Source organism: Lissotriton helveticus, chromosome 7 (genome assembly GCF_964261635.1).
Source record: "Lissotriton helveticus chromosome 7, aLisHel1.1, whole genome shotgun sequence".
NCBI lineage: Eukaryota > Metazoa > Chordata > Amphibia > Caudata > Salamandridae > Lissotriton > Lissotriton helveticus.
This window is the reverse complement of record NC_136068.1, coordinates 279,089,859-279,104,397: the sequence shown is the minus strand read 5'-3', so window position 1 is coordinate 279,104,397 and position 14,539 is coordinate 279,089,859. Positions and strand designations below refer to the sequence as shown.

The 14,539-nt window shown below is 45.7% G+C and overlaps 1 protein-coding gene across 1 annotated transcript in view; it reads left to right on the top strand.

Moving 5' to 3' along the window:
* LOC144766733 (protein-glutamine gamma-glutamyltransferase E-like) overlaps positions 1-14,539 on the top strand; it is a 238,670-nt gene that overhangs the window by 141,188 nt on the left and 82,943 nt on the right. The gene's annotated exons all lie outside the window — the stretch shown is intronic.

The window sequence follows — 14,539 nt, the reverse complement described above, 5'->3', positions numbered from 1 at the left end:
GGATGGTTTGCTTTTTTATCAACTGGCTTTGACCTTTTACAATGGGTTAGCATCTCAAATGGTTACTTACCCATGGTAAACATACAGTAAATGGACTGCACATGTTTACCGTCATGTCCACCTGATAAGATAAGGACACTGCAATGCAGCAAGGGTAAGGGGAATTTGGCTAATTACAAGTGAAAACTTGTGTGGGTTTCATGTGTGAGACTCCTGTCCTGCACAGTCGGGTAACTATGCACAGGTAGCGTAGCGCATGGGAAACTGTAGGATTAGATATTGACCTGGGGTAAGCCTCCTAATGTTAATGTATGCTCATAGGGAAAGCCAGTGTGGTATAATTTCTTGTCAGCAGTGATACACCATTATACACCTTAAAGGAAGACTGCCTTAGAGTCGTATTTCGCTCCCCTTTTTAAAAAAAAATGATTTATACGTGTTTAATTAACTGTAACAAACCATGTTTATCTACAATATCAAGTCTATCTGATATGATACAGCATGCAATTAATATTTATACATAGCACAGCACTTAGTGATATATAGCATGGCAATGATGCGTGTCAGCAATGTTACAGAATGATAACAAAAGCAGTATTTATGCATCAGTTTTAAAGAGGTAAGGATGTTCACGTAAGTAGGTGGTAAGAGGTTCCCAGTAATTAGAAGGTTTAGCAGTTGTGGGCAGCTCTTCTGCATATATCAAAAAGTTGTCTTTACAATAGATGGAGTCTAATATCCAGCGAGCTATTGTAGGCGCCTTTCTGCTGTCCCAATGCATGGCTACTCTTCGTTTTGCTAAGAGTAACATTATAGCGGCCAGCATTTTCTTGGTAGATTTCAAATATGTGTCAAATGACCCAACAGACATAGTTGTGGTTTGCAATCTAGTTTACAATTCAATATTACACTTAGCAGATTGACTACCTTTTCCCAGTAGAGTTTCACTTTACTGCAGTACCATGCTAGATGCCCAAAACCAGCTTGGTCTGTTCTACAGTGTTTACAGTAAGCAGATGCACGCAAACTATGTTTGTGTAAGTGGAATGGAGTGTGGAAGGTTTGGTGCAAATATTAATAGTGTATAATACGTAAATTCCCATTGGGTGTAAGAAACTCAGTAAGTGTGCAGTAAGTGTGCAGCAGTATTGCCATTCATCCACATCTAGAGGCTTGTCTAATAACAAATTCCATTTAACACGTGCTTTTTGCGTGTTGGCGCAAATTTCCCTCAGTATGGTTCTGTAAAGTTTTGCAACTATGTGGGCACTGTTTGGACTGGGTTTTAATAATTGTAGCGTTTTTAGTGAGGGGGATTCACTTGGATATGTGAGGTAGAGCTCCTGAATTGCTGCGCACAATCTGTGATAAGCAAATTTGAACAACAACGTTTGATTGCTCACAAATGTCAGGTCAGTTAGTGTTAGAAATGTTCTTTTCGGGTATATGTCTCCCATCACTGTGATGCCAATCTGTTCCAGTAATCCCATACTTCCTTTCTCTTGTGTAACTGATAAAGAGGGATGTTGTGCCAGGGGTAGGTTTGATGCATAAAATGGGATTTTGTTTGTAAGCTGGCTAATATGCTTCCATGCCAGGGACGCGGTACGTACTATGTTAATTTCGTGTTTGGTCAAATGAGGCCGCTGATGTGGTAATATGTGTGCTAATTAATCGGGTGAGCGTCACCATCTTTTACTGCAAAGTGTGGCTTATAGCGTATCGGGGGAAACCAGTAGTATGCATATTGCGCTTGGGCGCATAAGTAATATAGGTATAGATCAGGGACTGTGAATCCAACAGAGGCGTATGGCAGTGTCATTGTGTGCAGACTTATCCTTGCTTGCTTCCCAGCCCATATTACTTTAGTCAAATTGGCACATAAGTGGCTGAAAATGGGGGCTGGTGAAGTATGGGAATGTTGGTGAAAAGGTAAAGTAGTTTGGGTAGGATCACCATTTTTACAAGAGATATCCCGTCCACTAGGGACAAAGGTAGTGTGATCCACCGGTCTATTTGTGTTTCTAGCTTATCAATCACAATGCCATAATTAATTCGGAGTTCGAGTTCAGAGTCGCGATAAATCCAAATGTCCAGCTATTTATCGGGCTCCTCCTGCGAGACTAGAGGGAAGTCCATTTGTGGCGATTTCGTATTTGCAGTTAGTGGTATCACTGCTCATTTGGACCAATTTATCTGCAGACCTGATTGCCGTGCGAATCTTATATATTCTCTAATTATTGGTGATAGATTGACGTTGGGATCTCTAATATTCAGTACCATATCATCCGCATACAATGATATGCCAATAGGACGTAAACTTTATTGTAATGCCATATGGGCATATTGCTGGCATATTTTACAGGCTTGTGGTTCTAGAGCAATTGCAAATAGCAGAGGGGACAGCGGGAATCCCTGCCGCGTCCCTCTTTGTATCTGTATTATGGCCGATAGATTTTGATGCATGCAGTGGGCTTAGTGTAGAGACGTTTAATCCAGTTTATTAACATGGGTGAAAGACCCATTTGCTGAAGAATGGCAAACAGGCAGATACATTCGACTGAATCAAAAGCCTTGGCCGCGTCTGGAAGCAGAGACACAGCCTCCAACTCTGGATTCAGCTGATGTGACAGGGCAAATATCGTACGAAGATTATGTGTTGTGGATCGGGATGGTATAAATCCAGATTTGTCTGGTAAGACAATAGCTGTCATAAACGGTTGTATCACAATAATTTTGGCTAGTATCTTAGTGTCCGTGTTTATTAAAGATAGTGATCTATAGGACTCGGCCAACGCCGGGTTTTTATCCGGCTTTAGCAATGCTACTATTAGTGCTTCACGTAGTGTTGGGGGAAGAGTGTGAGTGTTATACGATTGGTCACACATTTCCAGCAGGTATGGGCTAAGTATTTCGGAATATGCTTGTAAAATTCCCCTGTGTATCCATCTGGCCCTGAAGTTTTGCATTTTGGCAGTGTTTTTATAGCAGATTGTACTTCTTCTATAGTGATTTGTTGTGCTAGGAATTCAGGTTGGCTGTCCGAAAGCCATGCCAGCGCAATATCTTCCACATAACCTAGGATCTCCTGTGCATGTGCAGTGTCCCGTGTTTTATATAGTGCGCCATAGTTGTCCATAAATGGGTGTAGGATACCGGCTGTGTCATAGTGTTCTGTATTATTGTCATCTACCATTCGCAAAATGGGGTGTATTGCTTGTGTTCTATGCATACTTTGTGTGCCAGGATACGTCCCGGTCTGCCTAACTCACCCATCCTGCACGCTGTGTGGTGTCTTGCTATATATTTCACTTCATTGTCTGCTAGATCATTATAGGTGTTTATTTTGTCTCTTATGGTACTTATAGATATTTGCACTGTGGGTTTTGTCGTATTCTGCTTCTATTTTTTTTATGCGTCTTTCACATTGTGTTAATTGGGTACGGATATCATTAAGGATCCCCGCAGTGGTGTTGATGCAAATGCCTCGTAAGGTTACCTTGAAGGTTTCCCAAAGGGTGTCTGCGCTATCTACAGACTGCTTATTGGTGGAAAAATAGTCTTCTATTGCTGTGCGAATCGTCTTGGCATAGAGTGGATCCAAAAGAGCTGTTAAATTGCCATACGAATGGCGGTGGGGTGTATAAAGGTATTTGCAGGGTTAGTAGGACAGGTTTATGGTCTGATAATGTTTTTGGGAGGTGTCTAACATCCTGGGTCCATGTGCATGCTTGTTCTGTAATTATCCAGTCATCAATCCTGGACCAACTGTTATGTGCAGTTGAGGAGTGGGTGCTTTCATGCGTGTGCGGGTTACGCATGCGCCATGTATCTTGCATTCAAAATTCTTTCATACTGTGTATAATAACTGCGGCAGCCCGCTGGTGATATTCGGTTGTGGCTTGTGATCTGACACATGTACCATCCAGTCCTACATTCATATCCCCACCCCATAAGAGCTCCATAGCTGGAAGTCTCAGTATTACTGTGTATACCTTCATAAAGAAGTCAGGGTCATCCATGTTTGGACCGTATGTGTTAATGAGGTCCACTCTTGTACCTCATAGTATACCTGTAATTATGACATATCATCCTTGTGTGTCTGTTAATGTTTGAGCCGATACAAATTGTTTGCCCTTCCTTATAAGGGTTATTACACTGCGTGCATATGTAGAATAGGAGGATGAGACCACTAGTTCTGCCCATCGTTTCCCAAGTCCGTCTGCCTTGCATTTGAGCAAGTGTGTCTCTTGAAGCATAGCTATGTCTATTCTATGTCTATTCAATGTCTATCTAGGTAAGCAAAAACCTGTCTAATTTTTCTAGGGTTAATAAGACCTTTTACATTCCAGGTAGCTAGTTTAAGGGTGTAGGGTAAGTGCTAGTCTGCATCAATATGTCTCCAGTTATAGCGCATGAGGGAGATATGTGCATTGCTAGTATTGCTTACCGGCATTGCTATCTGGATTCTGAGTAAATACGTAGTGTGTGCTTGTGAGATGACAATGGATATCAACGTCTGTCTAGTGACTTGAGAAGGTAAGTGATATAAGTCTGAATTTCCCCGTCCCTTACCCCCTTCCGACCCTCCCACTTCGCCATCCCAATTATGCTGAAGACAGTCCAGAAGAAAAAACATACCCTTCTCCCTCCCACCCGTCCCATTAAGGAAGAGAAAACTTTTTGTGGTACACACAGAGGTGCGAATGCTGCCAGCCGGATACCCTGATGACGAATGTCACCCACGGGTCACTCACTAACAGCGACATTCCAAACAACAGAACCTGCTATCTATAAAGTGTTTGGATTGTTATCAGACCAATTCTGGCAGCATGTTCATACCTAAATGGACAGACATGCATTGTATTAAGTCATATCGTCTGTTGCATAGCAAACTCGTAATTATGAAACCCCAATTAATACTTATCTGCAACTTTATGTAGTTATTGTCATATAATTCGCTGTACACATTTCTAAATAGGGAGCAGTTCAGGGGAGATATCTTTATTATTCAAAGGCCGAGGTACCATTTTGTTCTTCTGGCCCTCCTCTGGGCGATTTCCGGCGTATAGTTTGAGTCCCTTTCTGTTGCAAAAATTTGAGCACATCTTTTGGCTCATTGTAAATCACAGCTTTTCCACCATCAGATATGTTCAATCTAGCCGGGTAGATTATTGCATACGAGATATTTTGTTCTCTGAGTTTCTTTTTTACTGCCACAAATAGTTTTCTTGCTTCCTGGACCTGTGGGGTAAAATTGGGATAAACTGAGTTGTCCATACCTTGGTGGTTTAGGCTGCCCAGTTCCCAGGCTTTGCGGAGTGCCACATCTCGGTCCCTGAAATTTAAGATTTTTGCAATGATCGGACGTGGTCTGGTCCCAAGTGGTGGTGGTGGAGCCAGTGATCTATGAGCTCTTTCAACAATGAAAATGTCAGAGAAAGTGTCTCTGCCCAAGAGAGTTCTAAGTAATTGTCCGATGTAGCTTTCCATGGGCCCTGTGTTGGTTGTTTCCACTATGCCCATTAGGCGTGCGCACCTCAAGATCTTCGGCCTTCACCATCAACGCCTCTAAATGTTTATCCATTTTGCCTTGTTTGGTTTCTATTTGTCGTTGTGCATCCTCTGTATCCGATATGCAACGCTCCGCCATGTCATTTCTTTCAGTTTGTCTGTCAAGCCGTTCAGACATGTGATTCACTCTGTAAGTTAGAGAGTCTATCTTGCCATCTATGTTAGAGTAGGTGGTTTGTATCAAGGAGAACATGGCCTGAACGTCTCCAGTAGCAATCCCACTGCAGTGGATGTGACCTTTTGTACGCCGTGATGCCCTTCTGGGTCATTCTCATTTTTTTTTTTTGTTGCTCAAACGTTAGTTTGGGTTGACTTCTGTCTGGTTTACCCATGTTGCAGTGGTATAGATCAGCCCAACCGTTGTAGGGCTGATGGCGTGGGATGACACAGAGGCCCAAGGGAGAAGTTAGTTATTTATAAAATGTTGTCGCTTACAGGGCTATGAGGCAGTGGTTTCTGTATAGAGTGCATTCCCATATGTCCGTGCAGTAGATGCTCCGGCCGCAGCTGTACTCTGCTGTGTCGCAGGGTATTGTTGTGTGGTTAGTAACGGATCCACATTGGGGGATTCGGTACCTGGATCGTAGTGTGTAATCAGGCGTGGGCACTGCAAGAGTCCCGGGTTGGGTAGGGATCTCCCCTCTGTGGACAATGCATGTGCGGTGTTGAAACCACCCACGACGCTCTCCGGCATCGTGTCTTCCGGCTAGGCCGGAACGCGCACGTTATGCTTGGCAAGGTAGATATACTCTTTCACAATTTGTGCCTCGTGGGTTCATTGCAATTTGTGAGTTATGAGCTGATCTGCGTTCAGGGCCTCTGCAGCTAAATAGTGGGCAGCAAAGAGATAAGGGATGTTTCCCCTATCAATCAGTTTCAGCTGCTAGGCTCTCCAGTCAACCCTGTAGTGCACTGAGGTAGGTCTATGTGCACAGTGAATTTTTTAACAGTTCAACCCTGCTCAGCACAACACATGGTGCTTGCGCTGTTCATTCTGGTGTGCTGCCTGGCCAATCTTATATTGAGCGCCTAAGTAGCGGAGGCTCACCGAAGCATGCAGAGGGTAGAAATGGCGTATCTCATTTTCACCGCCGATCAGAGCCCCTGGTTCCTGAAGCAAAGCCGGCAAGTGCATTGCACAGGCGCTACCCCCAGCCGCTGTTCTAGGATTGCAGTCCACTCACCAGGCAGCTCTCACCTTCAAACTTTGTAATGATCGTAGGGAGCATTGAGGTACCGAAAATTCTCTACCACCTCCCAACTATAGTTACAGTAAACCCCATTTACCAATAATCAGTCAGTTGGCAGTATAGAAGGTCCAAACATTTATTATGACAAACAAAACTCTGCCAGAGGAGCTTCCTGCGACCTCTGCTGTGTCTCTCCCACACTGTCAGTACATCACATATATACAGTTGCATTGGCATCATCATATCCTAACATGGAAAAGTACAAATTGGTACAAGCTGGCACAGACAGAAAGGAAAGCCCATATATGGCACACAATGCGCTCCTGGCTTCGCTCATCCTAGATTTAGCAAGGTCGAACGGGTGACTCCCTTCTACCGTCTCTGAGACAGTCCACCCCGCACCCCTCCCGGAATGTGCTTATCGGTCCTTCTTCTGCTACCTATAACCTTGACAGGCCTAACGAGCTGAAACAGCAGTTTTAGCAACTGTTGGGTTATTTCTCAAGAGGACGACTCTGGCGCAGGGAATGAATGGGGCTTGTTAATGCAACGCTTTCAGCAAGGCCACAATATGGCGTTAGCACGTGAGGTGGTGCAAAGCTATAACGCGTAAGGCTAATGTGTATGCACATAAACGAAAGTGTTTAGTGACATCATGCTAATCATAACATATCGATTATTAGTATTACTGATCATAACATATTGATTAATAGGAAATCGATTCCGGTTCGTCAAACCCTCCTTTTAGCGTGATGTAGCTAAATTCAAAGACAAGCAGTCAATCTTCAAAAATCTCTTCATTAATGGTCATTAGTTCATGTATTCCTTGTTGCAGCATTTGGTGTTTAGTGGGGACAGTGGTAGGCACGCAAAGCGTAGTCACTCGGGAAGCACAATAAGAGCAACACGCTGGACCACATTGTATCAGGACACAACAGGTAAAGATGATACCGGCTGCCCCGCCCAGGATCAATAATAATTTCCATCCCCAAGTGGATAAGAGGCCCCAGAACCAACCCGATAGTGACCAGGACCCATTTTCGGTGTGCATTTCAGAAGCAATGCGGTGCAGTTTCTGGATGGCCAGATGAACAGAGGGGGCGGAGTCAGGGATATATACGCAGCAAGAACTGCCAATCACGCGGCATGCTCCGCCCCGATCAGCCAAGATAACGTCTAAAACCATACGGTTTTGGAGCACCACGAGTCTCGTCGCCTGAAGCTCCACAATGAGGTTGGCTAGGATGTCAGTTGTTATGTTAATGACATTTTCCACTATTCTGGATAATCTCCTTATTTCCCTGCTATTAAATATAGGACCCCAGAACGGTGTCAAGCCCTTGCTAAAATCCGTGAATTGCTGCAAAGAGGTGTCCGTTTGATCAACTTCGGTCATGTCAAGTTGCCTGCGCTGTTTATTGGGTAATGCAGTGGAGGCAGTGCTGACCGTGCAGGGTGTAGCTGATGTGTCTTGTGATAGTCAGATGGAGCTATGTATACAGGTGGGTAGAGGAAAGACAAATAACAACGTCCTGCCCAATTGCGAGCTAACCATGTATATGCATTCTCCCCACAGACGAAATACACATTGGGTGGAGTCATCGAAGGGGGGCTAATGCGTTTCTTCAGACGATAGGTGTAATTGCGGATACTATCTCCAACCTGTATCCGACCCACCCCTTGCACACAGAATGCAGAAGAGACATTCAAAATAGGAATAGGTACAACACGGTCTCTTGTAACATTGCGTTCAATAAAAAGCTGGAAATATTGCGTGGCATTGAATTCTCTAAAGTCATAAAGTTCGTTCTGCAACCAAGTTTTGTTCATTGCTACCAAATACAGCTGTATACATGCCTGTGGGTCTATCCTTCCCCGTCCCCCGTTTCCTGTTTGGTTGAAACCGTAGTGAGTGCCAACATAGTCTAAAATTATATTATGCTCATTAACATCGAAATCCCTGCAATGTTCACCCCAATGTCGGTATATGGCAGAGAACAATTTGTACAAAGCCTCGCAGCTGCCCAGATAGGACAAGGGTAGTGAGAGAAACAGATCATGATTGTGTACTGCAGATGGTAGAAGCCCACAAACCCAGCAATCAGTAGTGTTGGTGACACTGTGCGTCTGATGAAGCATTTCAACAAATACATTTTTAGCATATTTCTGACGGTGTCGGTCTTTGTGGGGTGCCAAAGTGAACAGCAAATGCTCAGGTGGTGCAGTGGTGGACGGTAGGAACTTCTGCAAAGGGTATTCATACTCTAAGTATACGAACAAGCCCATGAACACCGCTACAATAACAGCTATAACCACTACAAATGATACTTTGACCTTCGTGGTCCATGTGGAAAACATTGGTTCATAAAAGGGTACGTGTCGGGGGGCAATTGGGAAGTCTTCTTCTAAAACAATACGGCCCAAAGGGTACATTCCTAGCTAAAAGTCCAAAAGTAAGCCTAGCAGTCCGTCCTGCCAGAGGGTTCTTCTTCCCTGTGTCCGTTAGAGTCTCACAGGCAGACTCCTAGTGTTCATCCCAAAGAAAATCAACAAACAGTGGTCCGAATCTCCTCCGTTGCACAACCTAGGCCTTTTGCAGAGTTGAGTCTTCTTTCTGAACAGAGCACAACATTCAAAGTTCCAGCTCTCAACGAGTTCAGTCCAGTGTCTTGCTCAGCACCTCAGACCAAGAAGCTAGCAAACCCTGTCTTATGCAACTGAGTCTTTCCCTATCTCCTGAGGATGGGGTCTGAGGCGCCGTGTTTTGGCTTTCTTGGCCGCAGGTTGTATCGCACATTACCCGGCACTTCCTGATCAGAAAAGAGCGTGCCAGGTACTTTTCGCACATATGAACCTTCACTTGCCGGGATACTGAAAGCAGGATTTAAAGCATTTGCAAATCTAGTAGAGACCAAATCATCCGGTCTCGCTTCTCCCTCCTCTAGCCTTGGTGCAGTCTCACAGGCGTCAGAAAAGGGTACGAATGCAGCGGCTTTCTCTGTTTCCTGCGTCAGAATTCCCCCTGGGCGTTGCTGATCATAAGGAAGCGGAAGAGGCAGCCTCTTTAGATGGGAGACGTGGATCCAATGCTTTCTCCCGTCTACTTTAACCGCCGTCCGCGTAGCCAGGAGAATCTGTCGTGGCTCGGACCACCTTGGAGCCAAGCTGGTGTCTCGTTCAAATTTCTTCACCAATACCCACTGGCCGGGTTGCAGTCGATGACCGGGGCCCTCTGGCAGTGACTGCAGTACAGAAGTTACCTGCTGATGAACAGAACGAAGGTCTTTAGTCAAAGCATAAATGTAATCAATCAACATAGGATATTCAATGTCCGCAAAGGATCGTGGTCTGGGTGCCCCCCACACGTTAGCAGGCCTACCAAATATTATCTCATACGGGGAGAGACCAGAACGAGAGTGTGGGGTAACACGTAATGACATGAGGGCTAAAGGCAAGGTGTCAGGCCATTTTAGCCCAGTGCTTTCCTGTATCTTGGCCATTTTAAGTTTAAGGATGCCGTTATATTTTTCAATGAGCCCTGCTGATTGCGGATGTCGGGCAGCGTGGAACTTTTGCTTAATGTGCAGACCTTCGCAGATATGCTTGACAAGGGCCCCATGGAAGTGGCCCCCATTGTCCGACCAGATCAAACGGGGCAATCCAAAGCGGGTCATAAACTCTTTTAGGAGGGCTTTAGCTGTGGCCATGGCAGTATTTTCCTTGGTGGGGTAGGCTTCAACCCATTTGCTAAATGCACAAACCACCACCAAGACGTATTTCAGGTTATTGACGCGCTCCATATGAATGTAATCCATCTGGAGCACTTCAAACGGCAATGTAGGAGGTGCAAAATTCCCGCTTAAGACACTTTCCCCTTACCCTGGATTGTGTTGGAAGCAGACCATACAGTATTGGACCAAGCGGACAGCCGTCCTTTGGATGTTCGGGTTGTTCCAAACTGGGTCCAGGAGCCCGCAAGTACCTTTTGCTCCTATGTGTGCAGGTCCGTGTGCCATAGTTACCACAGCCTGTACTAGTGCATTGGGTAATAGCCATCTTTGTCTTTCTGTCAGATCAATCCAACAATTATTTTCATCCAGTCTTCCTACCTCCGTTTCCCATCTCTCTAACTCTTCAGGGGTAGCCTCTTTCTGCAACTCACTCACACTCTCCATTGTATTATCAAACAATTCAGAATCCTCCACCCATCTTGCAGAGGAGTTAACGAACATAGCGGACATCGGGCTTTGTGCTGTCTGTTTGGCCACCTGGTCCGCAAAAGCATTTCCCTCCCCCACCTTATCCACTATTGCTTTGTGTGCACTACATTTGATGATAGCTACCTTCTTGGGTAGGGTAAGGGCGTCTAACAGCCGTAAGACCAAGGGACTGTTCTGTATTTTCTGGCCATGGGAAGTAAGGAAACCCCGCTCCCTCCACAACCGCCCGAAACTATGTGCCACCCCAAAGGCGTATTGGCTGTCCGTGTAAATGTTGACTTCCAATCCCTCACTCAACTCACAGGCCCGCAACAGGGCCATAAGTTCGGCAGCCTGAGCTGACCGGTGAGGTATTCAGAATGTTTCGACAACTGTCTTCAAAGTCGTAATTGCATATGCAGCTGTTTAAAACAATCTGCCAGTTTAAAACAAGATCCATCCACATATAACTCCCCTTGAGGGTCATCTAAAGGGGTGTCAGTAAGGTTAACTCTGCCTTTTGTTTCTTCTTCAGTGCGATAAATGCAGTCATGGAGATCTGTATTATGTTCACTCGTAGGGAGTGGTAGCAATGTGGCAGGGTTCAATGTTGCACATCGAATGATCGTAATATGTGGTGCAAACAATGTCAGTTCATATCCAGTGAGACGTGCACTTGTAAGGTGCTGCGTTTTGGTTTTATTTAGTAAGGTGTCCACTGCGTGCGGCACCATCACGGTCAAATTAGAATTCAAAACGAGCCCTTCCGACTGCCGGATTGCCACCGCGACAGCTGCTGTGGCCCTCAGACAGCTAGGAAGTGCTCTTGCAACATTATCCAATGTGGCTGACAAATAAGCGCACGGTCTTTGCTTACCACCAAAGTCCTGCGTTAACACTGAAAGTGAGCAATCGTCGACCTCGTGTACGTATAGTACAAAAGGTTTACGATAGTCAGGAGTGCCCAAGACAGGAGTGGAACACAAAGCAGTTTTTAAAGAGTCAAAAGAGTGCTGGCATTCATCGGTCCAGGGTAGGGGTTCATGCACATCTTTAGTGATCAGGTGCAACAGAGGCTTAGGAAGCAAGGAAAAGTTAGGTATCCATTGGCGACAGTAAGAGGTAATGCCAAGAAAAGCGCAAACTTCACGCTGCGTGCAAGGTACAGACATGTTAGAAATGGTAGTAATACGTTCAGGTGTTAGTCATCTACCCTCCTTCGATAGTAGATGACCACGGTAGGTCACCTCCTGTCGACAGTATTGGAATTTTGATAATGATACCTTGTTCCCTTTAGCGGCCAGATGGTGCAACAATTTAACCGTGGCCGCCTTACAACCTTCTTTCGTGTCAGAGGCAATGAGCAAGTCATCCACATATTGCAAAAGGACATTGCCATCCGGCAGGTCTAAATCATCCAGCAAAGCCTTAAGGGCTTGGCTATATATACTCGGGTTTTCAGTATAGCCTTGAGGTGCGCGACAGAAGCGGAAGCTTCGTCCAGATAACGAGAATCCGAAAATCTGCCTGCTATCAGGATGAATGGGAATGCTGAAGAAAGCATTTTTCAGGTCAATGACCGAAAAATATTGGGCAGTTCGTGGGATCATTGTGAGAATCGTGGTGATGTCGGTCACCACGGGATATTGCGGCACCACTATTTTGTTAACAGCTCTCAGATCAATCACAAAACGGTAAGCAGCACCCTGCCTACCAACCTCAGAGTTCCTTTTCAAAATCGGGAGGATCGGACTATTGCAAATATTAGCAGCCGTTTTTTCTACCACTCCTTTATCGACCAGGTCCTGAATAATGCGCAGCAAAGCTCGTTCTCCTGCGGGTGCTATTTTATACTGCGTGATGCGCGGTAATTTTGCGCCTTGTTTCAATGTAATGTGAACCGGAGGAATATCCAGTTTACCCACATCTGCATCCCCCGTTGCCCAAAGTGTGGCGGGAATGCCATCGAACTCAGACGGAAGGCGTTCACCCTTAGCGAAACATTGTTTCACGTGATCAGCATAGGGTTGGATTGTTAAATAAACCCCGTCCGCAGAGCAATGAATTGTTGCATTCAATTTCTTTAGCATATCTAATCCTAACAAATTTTCCCCGCAATGCGAGGTCAGTAGTAGAGGAGTGTCCATGGTGGCAGGACCGATCGTGAAAGGGAGAGGTCTAGAGATGGGGCTGACAACTGGGACTCCCAAGAATACCACCGAAACATTATTTTGCCCGGACAGAGCCGCCCCTGGAACCAATGATCGAGCAACGGAACTATTCATTGCTCCTGTGTCAATTAGGAAATTCTCAGAAGTCCCCAGCACTTCCCCTTTTACATAAGGTCCCCTTTGATTGACCGGGATCGACACTTGGCCCCCACTCTGTCCTTGGCTGTCCTATGCTGTCACGTATGCGTCTTGGTCCTCGTATTCATGGCCATCATGATAGTACTGCCTGCCTTGGTGACCGTCAAAATGGTTCTTTTCCGACTTGCCTGATCTCTCTTCTCTGTGCATGTCACTTCGGTCGGAACCGCCTCGTCCTCGTCCTCGCCCTCGGACCGCTCCGTTCTGGGCAAGCAGAAACGGACACTGTGCCTTCCAGTGCCCCTCCTCTTTGCAATAGGAACACTGGTTCAGACGTATTGTCGGGGCTCCTCCTGCACCTCTGCCTGTACCCGCCCCTCTGGACATAGTTCCTCGGCCTCCTCTCCCCCGTCCCTGTCCCCGAACTACTTGCTGCAGTAATACTCTAGTTTTAAGATCTTTGGTCTTCTTCTCCACCTTCTCTTTATTCTCGTTCTCCCTATGCTCATAGTACTGGGCCATGCTTAGAATTACAGACGGGGTAGAGGTGGTCCATGTACTTTCCGCCGCCTCTAATAGAGCAGAAATTTCCAGAGCCAAGTTCGTAATGAATCTGTTAACGAACAACCTAGTTCCACCTTCAGTTGCCAAATCTTGCCCACTAAAATCAATGAAAACTTCCTCAAACCTCGTGAAGAAGTCCGACACGTTTTCATCCTTCTTCTGCCGACAGGCAGACAATTTATCCCAGTCAACCTTTCTTGGCGGTAGCAAAGCATGCATGAAGGCTATAATTTTTGCTGGCAAGGACGTTATTTCAACTCTTGGCTTGTCATCTGGCTTACGATCCTGGTCCCACCCCTTTAACTCCTCCCATGACCCCCCTAGTTCAACATGATCTGAGTCATGCACCTGTCGCCATATGTCAACAGGTACTAATAACCCAAAGAACAACTCGACATCTGCTAGTGTCATTACAGCGGAGGCAGCTGCCTCAGTCAGTTCCTTGTAGTATGCGGTAGGATTCTTTCGGAGGTCGGGTAGTTGGGATTTCAGGGCCAGAACCTCACTTCTCTTCCACGGGGTGTAAACCCATTGTTACTGAAACCTAGCGGCTATTCCTGCTCGTGTGATTGCCTGGTTAGCATCCCGCAGTTTAGGGACCTCGGGATGGTAAATGGGATAAACTTCCCGCATGGAATGCTGTGAAGTCCACTGAGGACTCTTCAAGAACAATCTTCCTCGGTACTGAACCAGGGTATCTATA